The sequence below is a fragment of the Microtus pennsylvanicus genome, chromosome 9 (genome assembly GCF_037038515.1).
Source record: "Microtus pennsylvanicus isolate mMicPen1 chromosome 9, mMicPen1.hap1, whole genome shotgun sequence".
NCBI classification, from domain to species: Eukaryota; Metazoa; Chordata; class Mammalia; order Rodentia; family Cricetidae; genus Microtus; species Microtus pennsylvanicus.
This window is the reverse complement of record NC_134587.1, coordinates 20,882,878-20,899,231: the sequence shown is the minus strand read 5'-3', so window position 1 is coordinate 20,899,231 and position 16,354 is coordinate 20,882,878. Positions and strand designations below refer to the sequence as shown.

At 39.3% G+C, this 16,354-nt stretch overlaps 1 protein-coding gene across 21 annotated transcripts in view; it reads right to left on the bottom strand.

Moving 5' to 3' along the window:
- The window catches only part of Baz2b (bromodomain adjacent to zinc finger domain 2B), a 208,788-nt gene extending 199,054 nt beyond the window's left edge, over positions 1–9,734 (bottom strand). For all 21 annotated transcript variants that reach the window (XM_075985075.1, XM_075985085.1, XM_075985078.1 and 18 more), the window contains exon 1: positions 9,606–9,734. The gene's annotated coding sequence lies outside the window, so the exon portion shown is untranslated. The remainder of the gene's footprint in view (positions 1–9,605) is intronic.
- Between the last annotated feature and the right edge of the window lie 6,620 nt (positions 9,735–16,354).

Genomic DNA, 16,354 nt, shown 5'->3' with positions numbered 1-16,354 from the left:
GACGCTCAGCTGGTCTGCCTAAAAGAAAAAGAAATGGCCAGGAGGTGGTGGCACACTCCTTTAATCCCCCGCACTCAGGAGGCAGAGGCAGGCAGATCTCTTTGAGTTCAAGGCCAGCCTGATCTACTGAGTGAGTTCTAGGACAGCCAAGCCTACAGAGAAACCCCGTCTCAAAAAGCCAAAAATAAAATAAAATAAAATAAAAAGAGAGAGAGAGAAAAAAAAGTTTTTCAAGTTAGTGCTACCAAACTCCCTTGGGATGTCAGCATGTCACCAAGGAAGAAAAGGTCTTGAGTCGCCGTTCTTCACTATGCTCACTGTTGAACAGGTATGAACAGCAGAGGAAAAAGGAAAAAAGAAAAAAAACTCACAAAAGCAGAGAACAGAAGAAAAGGGAGGGACTCTGTTAATCATAAAAAAGCCAGAAAGCCTCTGGCAAGAAAAGGCTGCAGCCATTCAGTGGCTTTTAACCTGGCCTGCAAGTCAAGCCTACAGCTGAAGAGCCTGACTCATTAACCCACTTTCTTCAGAGAAAGTCAGTCAACTTTAAAAGTGATGGAGGAAGGGAAAGTCCCGGTGATATCATCTTTCTGGTGGAAAGGTTTAAGTTGAGATGAACTCCAAATAAGTTACACAACTATGCCTAGGTTCCCAGCAGGATAGCTTTAATGGGCTTACTTAACAGAGGCTCAGTCCCTACTGTCTTCCTTTGGTTGGATCCTTTCATTGATTTTTCTTGACTAATTCAGGGCTACCTAACCAAAGAGACTTTTAAAATTATCCCAGCTAAAAGCCATCTCTCTCCTATTCTGATTTTTCAAAGATTTACTGTGTGTAAGCAATGGTGCTGCACCCCTCTAACCCCAGCACTCGGGGGAGGCAGAGGCAGGTGGATCTCTGAGTTCGAGGACAACCTGGTTTACATAGTGAGTTCTAGGACCAAAAGGGCTACACAGAGAACCCTTATCTTCAAAACCACAAAACCGAACATCAAAAAAAAATTATTGTGTGTATGAATACAGACAATGGGTGTCACTGCATCTATGAGATGTCAGAAAGCAACGTGGAGGAGGTGGTTTGGTGGTCCCCTCCTTCCACCTTGCTTCTGAGGCTGTTTTTGTCACTGAGCTATGTGGGCAATGCTCTAGTCTCCCTGTCCTGGGTACTGGATTACATGCCTGCTGTATCATTCTTTCTACATGGTACAAATCAGAATTCGGTCCCCCGCCCAGATGGCCAGACACACACAGCAAGCACTTTCACTCTCTTAGACATCTCCCTGGCTTCTACTTCAAATTTACAGTATGCTTTTATCCATAGCTCTCTCCAAATGCATGTTTAGTCAAAGTGTGCAAAATAAACTCGGGGAACTAAAGCCACTGGCTCTTTCCTCTATTATTACTATAGCAATAAAAGTGTATCTAAAATTTCTCTTGTGGTTGATGTTGAGTTCAATCATTTTTCAAACAAATGCTAAATTTTATGTTTTACTGATTTACTTCATGCTTCTTCCTCTTCTCTTCATACAACACTGCTGTGATAAAAACTGGAGGACAAAATTCCAGTCCTTCAATTTCACTGAAAACCTCAGGATAACTATCCATCTTAATCTCATTTGGTTGCTGTTGCTGTTTTGTTTTTCAACACAGGTTTCTCTGTGTGGCCCTGGCTGTCCTGGAACTCACTCTGTAGACCAGGCTGGCCTAAGAGTCAAAGATCACCTGCCTCTGTTTCATTAACGGGATCAGAGGCCCTGTCACCACTCCCAGGCTCTCACGCTCTCCATTTATCTTAAGAAATAGGGAGCCGGGCGATGGTGGCGCACGCCTTTAATCCCAGCACTCGGGAGGCAGAGGCAGGCGGATCTCTGTGAGTTCGAGACCAGCCTGGTCTACAGAGCTAGTTCCAGGACAGGCTCCAAAGCCACAGAGAAACCCTGTCTCGAAAAACCAAAAAAAAAAAAAAAAAAAAGAAAAAAAAAAGAAAGGACATAGAATAATTCACAAAATGAGTAATCTAAATAATGGCAATTTAACTGCATTGTGATCCTATGCAACTCACAACTAAAAATAACACTTTGTCTTTTAATAACCTTGGAATATATTACTTAGAAGAAAGGACACCCTGCTATCATTAGATTAAACCTGGCCATATATTCTGTTACATTACCAACATATCCAGTCACTTGAGCAGCTAAGAGAGTCAATGCACTGTTAGGACTGTTTCTCAACCTTGATGTGAGAGCTATCTCATCATTCCAGCACGGGGCAAACACAGGCACAAGTGTACACCATGTTGTGTGGAAAGATCAGATACCAGCATCGTCATGAATCTCTCATGTGTGCACTTACTTCAACATAGACAAAGCAATGCGCTCCTCCCCGTCATCCATAAAAGGATATATAAAACAGCATTTCACAGTTTTCTCCAATTCTTATTGGAAGCTCGGAATATTGAGGTTGGTTTCTTTTCTATGCTTATAGATGCGACTGACAACATGCAGGAAGCTATTACAGTTGGATTAACAGTTACCATTTAAAATTTGTAAGTGACCCTCATAGCAGAAGAGACTCCTTATTCGAGTCCTTCCTGGAATACTGGAGTAGCTATATAGCTTTCACAGTATTCTAATCCAGGAGCAAAATCCTGTCAACTGTCTAGCTGGATTTTACACTACCCATAACTAAAAGTACTACTTCTTTTCTACATAAGACATTATTTTTCAAATTAATTAATGTATTGTTTCTCAAACTATATGTAACTGGTAAAATGAGTAATGAAATTCTCAAATAAGATCAACTCAGTTATTTATCTAGACAAAATTATAAAATCTTACTGTCCAAAAATTATAATAGTTGTAAAATTTAGGTTTTGATAGGTGGCTGGTTGGGTTCAAGTTAAGATTAAATATTTTGCCTATAAGATACAACCTTTTATACTTGTTTCATTCTAAAATGGGCAGCCATTCTGTTTTATTCAAAAATCCAACTTAAGTAGATTATTTAAAATTGAAGCTGTTCTGTGTTGCAAACACAGCTAAAATGAAGTGCTTCAATAGCAGCAGTGACTAGATTTTAAATGCAGGTAGATCAATAAAAAAAAAACCACCAAGCACAGGCTCCATGTGAGTGGAATGGTATATAATAGCTTGCAAATGACTATGTGCTTGCCGTAACCAGCTGTTCTTAAATTATGAATATGCAACCAAGTCATGTTAAAGCCAAATCCCAGCACTGTTTCTACAGAGAAATCCCAGTAGTTTTGCTTGTTCTCCATGTTAGCTCTGTTAAGGATACAAATAGCAGTAAGCTTCTGAACAAATAGAACCAAACTATTGGCATTTCATGCACTAGGTCCATTATCACAGCAGGGAATGTCAATCATTGGTACATTCCTATAACAGCTCACGCAATATGACAAAGATCTTGCAGGGGGAAAAAATCAAAATCTCTGCAGCATACTCCAAAGTCCTCTGACAACCTAGTGCTTTCTCGCTACAGCCAATCAGACAGGCCGACCTGATCCTCTAGAAGACTTGCACTAAGCTTGAAACATTTAAAAACATCAATCATAAAAACAAAGACAGGACATTGAATTATACAGTATTAACCTCCAGGGTTTGCATACAAAGACCTTAGATTTATTTATGTCCCAGTGAGTTAAGAGCTTCAGTACACCGTTCTTTACACCAAGCTGACTGCCAATTTGATGAACCTCTCTGCCCTCAGCAGGAGTGCACGGTCTTTGATTAATGAGTGCATGTTTGTAGAAAAGTGTTAAGAGGAAAACACAGAAAAAGGAAAAAAAATACACAATTATGTAGACATATAGGTAGGTACAGGGCAGAAACTATCTTCAAACCATATGTATCTCTTTCTTATAAACAGTTACACAAACAAAATTAGTAAGGGTTCATATCGACACATTACCTTCATTGTCATTATCACTGCCCAGGCAATTTTTATTTGAATGAAAATCATTCAGAAACCAAATTACATGCCATATTTTATATAAGAACTGTTTTTAAAACTTTATTTCCAAAACTATATAATAAAAACAAAATATGTGCAAAAACCTATTTGACCTCATGCTCTCATAAAAGCATATTAATTTTAAAAACTGGCTGCTTAACTGACAACCGAAAATTCAACAATGAATAGCATGTTATAAGTTTAAGTTATCTGGACCATTAAGTATTTTACACTCAAACTCTGAGTAGTCACAAATCAAACAACACTCAGGGCAGATTTAAAAATCATATAAATTCATTTAATTTCCTTACTTTCAGCAGATGTTTCTAATATTTTATAACTCTCTGTTTTTGTAAATGAAATAAATATATTAACCATTGTTCTTTAGTTCTTTATTTTGGTTTTTCAAAACAGGGTTTCTCTGTGTAGCCCTGGTTTTTGGCTGTGTTGGACTCACTCTGCCTGCAGAGTGCTGGGATGAAAATGTACAGCAGCACACTCAGGTAGCATGGGCAACGGACTGGTCCAGCACCGTCCTCCCTTAACAACGTTATGCCCAACACTCTAATGATAGCAGGGTACCTGCTAGAACTACAATATTACCTCTATCATTGAGCTTAACTTTTATGTTTCTTTAAAATGAATAGTTTGTTTTTAATAAACAACTAGATTTCCCATAATTTGGCTTGTGAGACTATCTGCGTTGACACAAATACATGCATGTTAAGTAATTATGTTCCCCCAAAGGCAAGCCACAGAGCTGTAGACATGTCTCAGCAATTCAGAGTCCTGATGTCAGTTTCTAGCACCCATGTAAGGTGGCTCACAAAAGCCTCCGGCTCCAGGACATTTACTCCTCCAGCTTCTGGGGGCACCTGTCCTCATCTGCACAAAATCTGCCCATCACACACACACACACACACACACACACACACACACACACTTTAAAATAATACACACAAATCTTTTTTAAAATAAGTCCCACACAGTCTAAGGCAGTGGAATGATTCTCTTTTTAAGGAACTTTATGGCTATGCTAAAAGGCTCAAATGTCACATCGCCTCAACTCTAGTTTTAGTGACTTTCTGAAAATCAAAGACTCTATCAACTTACAATTTCAGGAAATAATCCCAGAATCACTCAGGTATATCATACAAGTTGAAAGTTTGCTCATACTAATTATATAGGAAGTCACACTGGGCGGTGTGGTAGCACCCGCCTTTAATCTCAGCAGAAGCAGGCAGATCTCTGTGAGTTCAAAGCCAGCCTGGTTTACACAGCAAGTTCCAGGACAGGCTCCAAAGCAACACAGAGAAACCCTGTCTTGAAAAAACAAAAAAAAAAAACAAAAACAAAAACAAAAAAAACTAACTAACAAAAAAAATTATACAGGAAGACTTTTCAACAGAATTTACTTCAGCAAATTATATATTCCAATGACCAGTTTTACATTTATGTGTCTATTTTTTAAGTAAGCTATGTTCTTTTAAGAGTTATTAATTTTGTATTCTACTTTAAGATCTGAAACTTTGAAAAAATAAATAAATGTTGAGACTAAAAAATTTTTGACAAAATAATAAAATATACTGCATTCTGGCACCATATACCATCCTAAAATTTTGTTTTGCTTCCAGTTTTCTTACAGTATGCTTCTGTCTACTGAGACCAGTAGTCTTACTTCTTATTTCCCCTCCTACCAACAAAACAACGTAAATAATTAGAGAAAGTACAAAGCTCAGACACCAGCAGGACAGTGATATGGCTGGAACCCTAAGTTAGTGAGAACTGAAGCTACAGGTAGAAATGACACCAGCCTGGCAAGAGCTACAGGCAGGACTTCACCTCTTGAAACAAACAATGCTCTTTCTACAATAAAAACATGATTTTAGTTTAAGAAAATCATTAAATAGCTACTAGGAGAATAATTTAGAACAGTCTTATGAATTTTTAAACAGTATTTTGGCCTCAGAAAATGACAAGCAAAATGGTATATCTGCCAATAATTATTTCTTTTCTGATCATTTCCCACAGTAAAAGCTTAGAGAAACATTAAGCCAAATGAGCCAATATTTATTAAATAAACCACAATATTTTAAGACTTTATTACTCAAAATATTTAATTTTATGTAATTAAAAAACCTCCTAAAATACTTGCTAGACAATTTGATGAATCCCTCAGGAAATGAAGTATACTAAAAAAAAAAAAAAAAAAAAAATCACTGAACCCTGATTACATAATTCTTTACAGAGGTCAACACACCCTATGATTTTGTTTGCACTATGCTATGTTTCTGGTTTTAGTAGTTTTCTAAGGAAGACTAGCTCAAACACTAAGAAATCCTTTCTCTTGTGAAAACTTTAAACCTGAGTAATGAAGGTCTAATGCACTACCCTCCACTAATTCTAGGAGATAAGACAGGAACCTTGAACCTCAGTGCAACTATGGTAACCCACATCTTGTATAGTAACACAAAGTAGCAACAAAGACATTAACAATCACAGTTCAAGCTGGGACTGACTCTTCTGTTTCAATTCAATGACACCACTAATGGCTTCTTAGCAGCTCCATGAAATCAACCAGCTGTCAAGTTGATGCATCAGAAGGAGCAGCTATGCACTCCCATAAGAAAAAGCAACACATCAGGATGTTTGGCAAAACATCTGCTCCTTTACACTGCAATTCTATAATAAACATGCAAACAAAGAAATGGGAGAAAGGGCAGCAGACTCCGAACCCCAAGCTTCCCATTACAGTTGATATGCATTTTAAGCAAGTGGTTTATATAAACTAAAAACAAATTTCTGCAAAGTCCAATACTTTTTAAGATAGTCTATTTTTTGAAAAAGCAAATACACTTACATTCTTCCAGAAAGACCAGAATTACACGAAATATTTACATTTATAAATTAACAGTAAACTATATTATAGTAAGCTGACGATATTCAAGTCAGTATCACGGTGTTATGTACAAAATTCAAATATTAAAACTAAAATATATTCTTTCACTCCATACTATCTAGTAAATGAGGCCAAAAGTCAATGCATTTCCCAAGACTGAGCAGCTAAAATCCCATTCTCACAGACATATAGTGAGTGCACAGGTTAACATAGTCAATGTACTAGTTTAACCAACCCAAAACAGTACAGATACACTATCTACATTTAAAAATATGTCCCCACTCCTATTTCTCTGAAAACCATTCTATGAACATATTAAGTTCTTATATCCTGTTTTAAAGCATACAATCTGATATCTCTTAAAAAAATTCTATCACCATAACTTAAAAAAATTTACATTCAAGATTTGCTTTAAATATTTGTAAAATCTTACTCTTCTACTGGAACATACAAATGAAATAATGTCACCTAAATTATTGATTGTGCAGCAGTGTTTACAATAGGTGTGAGACAGCAATGTACTTAACTACCATTTTCTTAAACTGCTTATCCTCTGTTGCTTCCATTTATAATCTGCCAAATCTTCAGTCCTTTGTTGCATGTATAATTTAGAACCATCTGTCCTGTGTGCTTTTAACTATTTCAACATTTCCACCTACCTACAATTCACTAAATAGCAGACGTTCAATTCAGTCAAGATTTCTATGTAGCATTTTATATACAGGAAATTCCTGAATAAATAGCAGAAAACAGTAAAGAATATTGCTACAGAAATTTAAAACAAACCATTTACAATGTAAGTTTTCATACACTAGAAAATCCTCTTAATGTATTTAGAATTTTTTCTATTAGCTTTTTAAAAGTTTATTGTCGTCAATGTTTTTCTCCAACCCAGAAGACAAAGGGAATGCAAATTAAATACAGAGAGTTTCTCGTCCTTGTTAGAAGAGATGTAAATATGCTGACTGAAAACGACTACTGGAGACAGAATTACACTTTCCCATTCAATTTGCTGTGCCTATTTATATACTTGGCAGTGAGTTTATCATTAAGTATGGTCATGTGATCAGTTCAACTTTTCTTGTAAGGTGAAAACAATGATAGACAAATTTTAATTGTACTTTTTTTATCATTATTCTTATGATAGTTGATAAAGTTTCAACAAAAGATTATAAATTATCTTCTTTTAAGGTTAATTCTGCATTTCATATATTAAACCTTTCTGCCAAACTTTTGACTTTAATATTAAAATGTAAAAGTATCAAGAATCTCATGATATTCTGAATAGCTTTTTTAAATATAAAAAAACACAAAAAGACTAGACCACAATCACAAAAGGGAAGGTACATAACCCAAGTGATGTAAATATTAACTGAGCTAAATTTGCCAGGTCTATGAAACCACAAAAATAAGGAAATATACTGTTACAAATATATTTGAAAATTTAAAAAATAAAAACTGCATGGACAAAACTAGGTGAATACTAACTGATACAATGAAAGTTTCGATCATTTTTTAAAAAATAATCTTCCACTTGCTACCAAACATTAAGTGTGCGTGTTTTGGGGTTTGTTCTGAATGCAAAAGAAAAAAAATAAACCCACAATTTATCAGTAGGCTCTAACTTAAACGATTTTATAAAACGTGAAAATTTTGGGGGGGAAAAACAAAACATACACACACTTTGGGGAAATTTTCTTGATAAAAGTTTATATGACGTCACATGGCCCCCTGAACGGTTCCTAAACTTTGAGCCTTATCCAGACACACTTTTTGCATTTCTATGGCTTTTTTCTCTTCCTTAAAATTAAAAGAGAGACACATAGACTTGGGAATAAAAATTGCCCAAGATGGCGAAACGCTTGTTGTTTAGAGGGCAGGGGGAAAAATGGAGGATATTGTAATATACACAAAGGGATAAATTTCAACAACTCGGCCACGGACTGCAGCTGCTTCTCTCTTTACAAGGAAACAACACACAAAAGATAAATACTGAGGAGAGGGGCAGAGGAACCAGCCCCCACCCGCAGGGCCGGCTCCCAGTCTCCGCACACTTCCTAGCCTTTCCAGATCCCAGTTCTGGGGTTCGCGGAACTACTTTAGGGGAGGGGAGCGGGGCGTCGCGGGGGAGGGCGCGGAGACTGAGGGCAGGGAGCCCAGCCCGCCGCGGCGGGACCTGCTGGTCAGGCCGCCGGGGACCCGGGAACGGGAGCCCGCCCGACCCCCGTGCCAGATCCCCGCCGCCCGGGGCCGCAGCCCCACCCCCACCTGGCTCCGGAGACCAGGCGGCCTGGCGCGGGTCGGCGGCGCGGGCGCGAGGCAGCGGGCCGGGGGCGGAGGCGGGCAGGCCGGGGCCTCGCCAACTGCCCCGCGGGGCGCCGCAGCGGGCCGGGCAGGAGGACGCCTCGAGGCCGCCGGCGAGGGCGGCCGGCACAATGGAGGGACAGGCCCGGCCGCCCGGTCCCGCGCCCGCACTCCCTGCAAAGTTTCCGTTCCGCCGAGCCCGCACCCCCACCCCGCCCGGGACCAGGTCCCTGCGCCCTCCGCCCAGAACTCTACTCGGGACCCCAGAGCCACCGCGGCGTCGCAGCCCGCACAACAAAGAGACACACCGGGCGGCGCGGGTAAACAGCGGCAGGCGCCTCGGGAGGGCTCCAGCCCGCAGCCGCCGCTCTCCGCCCGGATCCCACCTCTCCCGCTCTCCCGCACCCCCGCACCCCGGCTCCCAAACTCACCTTCACTTTCGAACGGAGTTTTGCGGTGGAAGGGATTTTCGCCCTTCTCGGGTGCAGGTTAAGCTTTTCGGAATCCCCACCGACTCCTTATTTCTCTTATAATTTCTGCGAGAAAGTCTAGGGAGTTGGAGTGGAGGTGAGATCCGTGATCGCGAAAGCCCCGGCTCCCTCCGGCCCCGTCTTCCGCCGCTCTCTCTCTGATTAGTTCCTATCCAGCAGCAGATTGAAGCAGGAGATGATTCTTCTCAAGGTTTGTTCAGCAGCTTCACTTCTAGGCGAAGGCTTCATGAACCAAGTGACGTCAACCAACAAGGCTTCTCTCTCTCTCCTCTCTCTAACAATGAAAGTTGCTGTTAACAAGGGGAAAAAGAGCGAGAGAATTGTTTATACCATTTCAGTTCCAATAATAAATGACCTATCAGCTCTAAAAGGAGCCAAGGGAGGGGGCTGCCTCTTCATTCCAAGAATACTGTATCTTTGAGTTCGTACCGCTCCTCGTCCCAGGAAAAAGTTAGAAACTTAAATGTTTTGTTTTGCTTTTTAAAGGGGAGGAAACAACTGAATATTTAATTTCTTAAAAACGTAAACGGACTATTAGGGAACATAGATTAGCCATCTCCACCAACTTTTTACGTTTGTAAACTAGAAATTGCGTTGGAGTCTACAAGCTAAATTAATGTGCCAAGAATTTGTGCATGCTAGGACTCAAAGAACAGGACGCAAGGCGATCTCAAGGTAAACTATTACTGCTTTTCCTTGGACGAGCTAAACTGGTTACAATGTTCATGGTTTGAGTCAAAATAATATTAAATTAAAGTTGTTTAAACAGTAAGTCTTTTGAAGTTATTGGTATAAATTGTAAGCCGTAATCTCAATTTTTTTCTAGTTTCGGTTAGAAAAAAAAAAACGAGTTTAAGTGTAAAGGCTAAACACTTGAAAAGACCGGTTGCCCTAAATTACCAACTAACCAGGCTGTGTACTATCTGATCCCCAGAATGTCAGCCAGCTGACTCAGTTTTTAGCCTTCCACTCCCCAAGTCCCTTCCACCAATCAAGTTAAACTAAAGGTAAAGTGCAGTCTGTTCCCTTCAACAGTGTACGGCAGCCTCCTAAAAGCGATTTTAAAAGAGAAAAACCCATAACCATGGTACATTTTATTATCCAGGTGGAGAAGTAATTTTTAAAAAATATTTAAGGTGTTTTCCCCCCTTAAGAACACAATAAAATCTTGAAGTTTATAAAATAACAAATTGGGTGATTTGGTTTTCAGGATAAAGACCAAGTAAAAATTTAGTTATTGGAGAATAATTTGACCATATATTATTTTATGCATACATATGTGGCTAGATGTATCTTAAAAGACGCTATTGTTTTATGTTTCCTCCTCAACCACTGGCTGTGATTTTAATTGTGCTGGAGGATCTTCATTAGTATTAACACATGGGGAGATTTCACAAAGCTGCTTCATTAGGAAGAAAAAAAAGCTGGCAGACTAGGTCTTTCTGCACGCACTAAGAATGTCAGCCTTACCTCGGTCATTTGTAACATAATAAGCGCAAGTACAATGATTGCAGGCAGGAGCCTGGGGGAGGGGCAGAGATACTGCCTGTCTAATAGGGGCATCTGAAAAGACGCTGCTCATTACATAGTAATGTATGCTAAAAATTAGTGAAGATGATGTCTCAGGAGACTGATGCTAAATAAATTAATGTGCTGATATGTTTTTAATTATTATTTTTGTAGTAGTTTATTTCAATCTGAGGATCACATTGAGCAGCAAAGCTGTGCTAGCACTTATTGATTTTTTCCCTGCCACATTCCCGGAATACAGATTTTAATCATTTCACTACACCACACTCAGTAATTTCATTAAAAACTGGAATCTTCCATCCCCAGAAAAGCATTTAATTTCAGTGGCATACAATTTCTCTTTTAGCAGAAAACTGTCTCTATAGGAAAAGCTGGCCTACGGTTCAAATGCATAATTTAATCCTGAGTTTTCCATGCTCTGCATTCCTTTCAAACTATAATTTTAGTAACTACCTAATAACTGTAATAAAGACAATAATTTCCATACAATATATTATTAACTCATATTTAATTAACTCAGATGCCAAGCGTTATACATGTATGACTAGGTCAACAATCCCACCATCTCAAAATTTACTTATAATGTGCATAGGAAGAATAGATTAAAATATAAATATGAATGTTAGCAAGTAGATTATGATCCTAAATCACATTCAAAAAAAGTTCTTGTATTATTCTATAATGGTGGTCATTATTTAAATGGAATTTAGTGATATTTCTATACATAAAGTTCAATATTTCTATTTTAGTATATGTTACTGACACTTTGCCTGGTTAATATTAGCTTAGGAGAATAAGGGGCTGATTGCAGGTTGTCTTGATTTTCTGAGCTGTCTTGAGATGCAGTTCGCCTTAAATTAAGACGAGTGATGCACCATAACTTGTGCAACCCAGAATGCTATTTTGCTTAAAGTAAAGTTTGGTCTATAGATGCTAAGTTGGTCCCTATATAATGAGTTCCATAAGGATATGCAGTTTACATTGTTTGACTTTTGGGGAGGAAAAACATGTGGAGGAAAATGATAATAACGTATAATAAATTTTGGGAACATGCTTAATAAAGATATATATATATATGAAATAATTGGTTACTACAAAAAGTATCATTCCTTTGAATGATTATAGAACCAGAGTTCAAATTGTCTTAAGAGTATGTTCATGCAATTGAAGTTAAAGTCACCAACTAGTCTCTGGTTGTAACTTACAGCAAAATGAGCCTGACCGTCCTGAGAAGGTTTGAACACAAGAAGAAAGTGGTTACAGTGAAGAATTTTATTTCAATGTCATTTCAGAACATTTGGGGCAGTGGTGGCGCACGCCTTTAATCCCAGCACTCAGGAGGAGAAGCAGGAGGATCTCTGTGAGTTCTAGGCCAGCCTGGTCTACAAGAGCTGGTTCTAGGACAGGCTCTAAAACTACAGAGAAACTCGATTTCAAAATACCAAAAAAAAAAAATTTGAAAATTTATCAAGAGTTTCTTGTCTAATCTGGAAAATACTTTTGTGGCATTCTCAAAGACAAATCAATAGTTGACACCTAAATTTATAAACTAATTTCATTATTTTTATATCAGTAATAAAACATTTTTATATTAAAATACAGCTTATTTTTGGTCACTGAAATGAAATTAGCTATCCCATATAACCTATGTATATATTTTTTGTTTTGTTTTGAGACCAGGCTGCCCTGGAACTCACAGAAATCCACCTGCCTCTGAACAATTTAGCCTCTATTTTTTTTTAATATTTATTTATTTAATATTCTGTCTGTGTGTATGTCTGCAGGCCAGAAGAGGGCACCAGACCTCATTACAGATGGTTGTGAGCCACCATGTGGTTGCCGGGAATTGAACTCAGGACCTTTGGAAGAGCAGGAAATGCTCTTAACCACTGAGCCATCTCTCCAGCCCATAGCCTCTATTTTTAAACTGATATCTTAGTAATGATGTATTAGTAATCACCCCCAGCCAAGCAGGGTTTCTCAGTAGCTATGGAACCAGTTCTGGAACTCACTCTCTGTAGACAAGGCTGTCTTCGAACTCACGGAGATCAGCCTGCCTCTGCCTACCTTTGCCTCCCAAGTGCTCGGATGTAAGGTGTGCGCCACCACTGCCCAGCTGTATTAAGATCTCTCACTCCGTGTACTTGACGCCTTCCTACAAAGCTGTGCATCGAGTCTTTTTAAAATCATGCTGTTCCTTTCTCATGTTTACACATTTGACCATAGAGTTGAGAAAAATCAGATAAACTACAACTCAGCTCTTAAACTACTACAACTCAGCTCTTAGAGCACTTTGTCTTCCACTCAAGATCACTTAATTCAGCGCTAAACCACGGGCACAGTTGTGAAAGGATTTAACGATGGAGCAATCTCTTCTAATCTTATGATAATTCTGAACTTCTGGATACAATCGGCCTGCCCACCGTGAACTAACGGATGGTACTTGTTTCCAGAAAGTAGCTTCTGATTTTAGGGTCAAGATAGAGATGCAGAGAGATCCAATTTACTACTGGGAATACTGCCAGTGGTTCCAACAGAATTCTGTTTGAACAAAGAAAAACTCTACAGCAGTGCTTCCCAACCTGTGGGTCATGAGCGCTTGGGGGCTGAATATCTGATATTTACATTACTATTCATAAGAGTAGCAAAATTACCAGGCAGTGGTTATACATGCCTTTTATCCCAGCACTCGGGAGGCAGAGGCAGGTGGATCTCTGTGAGTTCATGGCCAGCCTGGTCTACAGAACAAGTTCCTGGACAGGCTACAAAGCTAAACCTTGTCTCAAAAAAACAAAAATAAATTAAATTTAAAAAGATTTAAAGAGTAGCAAAATTACACTTATGAAGTAGCAACAGAATACTTTTATGATCGGGGGTCACCACAACATGAGGAACTGTATTAAAGGAGTACACTGAGGTGTCCAAAGTCATATCTTATTTCTGTTTCAATCACTAATGAAGCTTTCTTTGCTTTTACTCATTGACCAAACATTTGAATGCTTGCTATATGCTATGCACTGTGCTAAAAGCTGCAAAAATATTAAGAACTCACTTTCTGTTTGATGTTGGAAACATGAAATTCCTGAGAGTCAAACCGTTTTTGTTTTGTTTTGTTTTTTATCTATTTGTTTGTTTGTTTATGGTTTTTTTCAAGACAGGATTTTTCTGTAGCTTTGGAGCCTGTCCTGGAAGTCATGGTAGATGAGGCTGGCCTCAAACTCACAGAGATCCACCTGACTCTGCTCCTAAATGCTGGGATTCCTAAAGCGTGTGCCACCACCACCTGGCTAACAAACAATTTTATAAAGACACAAATAAATGCAAAGTTTTGTGAGAATAAAAATGGGGTCACTAATTTTGACTAGGAGGCTTTCAAAAACATTAACAAAGACTGCATTTGACCCCGATCTCTTACCTGACCAAAAGAGGATAGAGAGGGGAAAAGAGGTAGTCTTAAAAATCCACCTTTGAGCCGGGCGGTGGTGGCGCACGCCTTTAATCCCAGCACTCGGGAGGCAGAGGCAGGCAGATCTCTGTGAGTTCGAGGCCAGCCTGGTCTATAAGAGCTAGTTCCAGGACAGGAACCAAAAAGCTATGGAGAAACCCTGTCTCGAAAAATCCAAAAAAAAAAAAATCCACCTTTGAGCCTGGCTGTGGTGGCGCATGCCATTAATCCCAGCAGTCAGTTGGCAGAGGCAGGTGGATCTCTGTAAGTTCGAGGCTAGACTGGTCTATAAGAGCTAGCTCCATGACAGGCTCTAAAACTATAGTGAAACCCTATCTTGAAAAAAAAACAAAAAAAAACCCATAATAATCCATGTTTAGCCAGGTGGTGGTGGCCCATGCCTTTAATCTCAGCACTATGGAGGCAGAGGCAGGCAGATCTCTGTGAATTCGAGGCTAGCCTGGGCTATAAGAGCTAGTTCCATGATAGGCACCAAAGCTACAGAGAAACCTTGTCTTGAAAAACAAAAAAAAAAAAACAAAAAAAAAGGCTCCACCTTTGATAAGAAATGCAATGAAGCAGGGCACTGGTGGCACATGGCCTTTAATCCCACAGCACTTGGGAGGCAAAAGCACTGGATCTTTTGAGTTCGAGACCAACCTGGTCTACTAAGTGAATTCTAGGACAACCAAGATTACATAAAGAAACCCTGTCTTGAAAAAACAATAATAATGATAAAATTAAATTAAATGCAGTTAACATAGGAGACCTGCCCTTTCCTGTATGAAGAGGGAAGAGGAGGAGTTTGGGGATGCAAGGGGAGGGGGGGAGGGACTGGGGGAGAGGCTGTGGCCAAGATAAATATAATAAATAGATGAATGAAAATAAAAAAGAAATGCAGTTAAATAAGAACATTCAGTGTGAGGGATGAAGAAATGACAGAGATGGCATGATGGGGATGAAGCCAGAAGAGGCACCTGGGATCTAATACCGAGAGGCCTAAGGTTATATGGTAAGGTGGGGGAATTTATCCTGAGAACCAACAAATGTTAGTAAAGGATTAACACGGTTGACCTTGGTTTAAAGGAATAATAACTGCACTCTCAGTGCAAATGATAAGCTTCCATAGGAAGAGACTGTTCAGTTTAGGACAGTGATGCAGGCATCAGCCCAGCAGCTGGAAGGCTGAGGGAGGAGCCCCACAGCCTGTGGCCAGCGTGGCTTACACAGCAAGACTCTATATTAACATAAATCCAGTGAAATAAGCAATTCACAAGAGACTTTGTAGAAGGCAGTGGCAACGGAGATGTAACTCAGATAATTTGGGGCAATTTTTCAGTTTAAGTAGAGGACATCAGAATTAAGGGGAAGGATGAAAAAAGAAAGGGTTAGAGGGATTTCTGGCCTAGTGAACTGGGCAGATGCTGGAGTCATTAACTACAGTCCAGAATGTGCAAGAAAATCTACGTTGTAAACAAGAGTCTGAAATCAGAATTTAACACTGTGTTCTACAGGGTTTTTTTTTTAAATACTATTCACCAAAAACAAGTATAAAACTTTCTCAAAATGCATATACCCACCTTTAGAACAAAGAGACTCCATGAGCTGGAGTATATTATGTTCTCCCGTCCAATTTGCCCCTCCCCTTTTCTTCTTCCTTTCCCTTCTGGAACCTTTGCTTTCCTCCTCTACATCCTCTCCAAAAGTGTTTGTG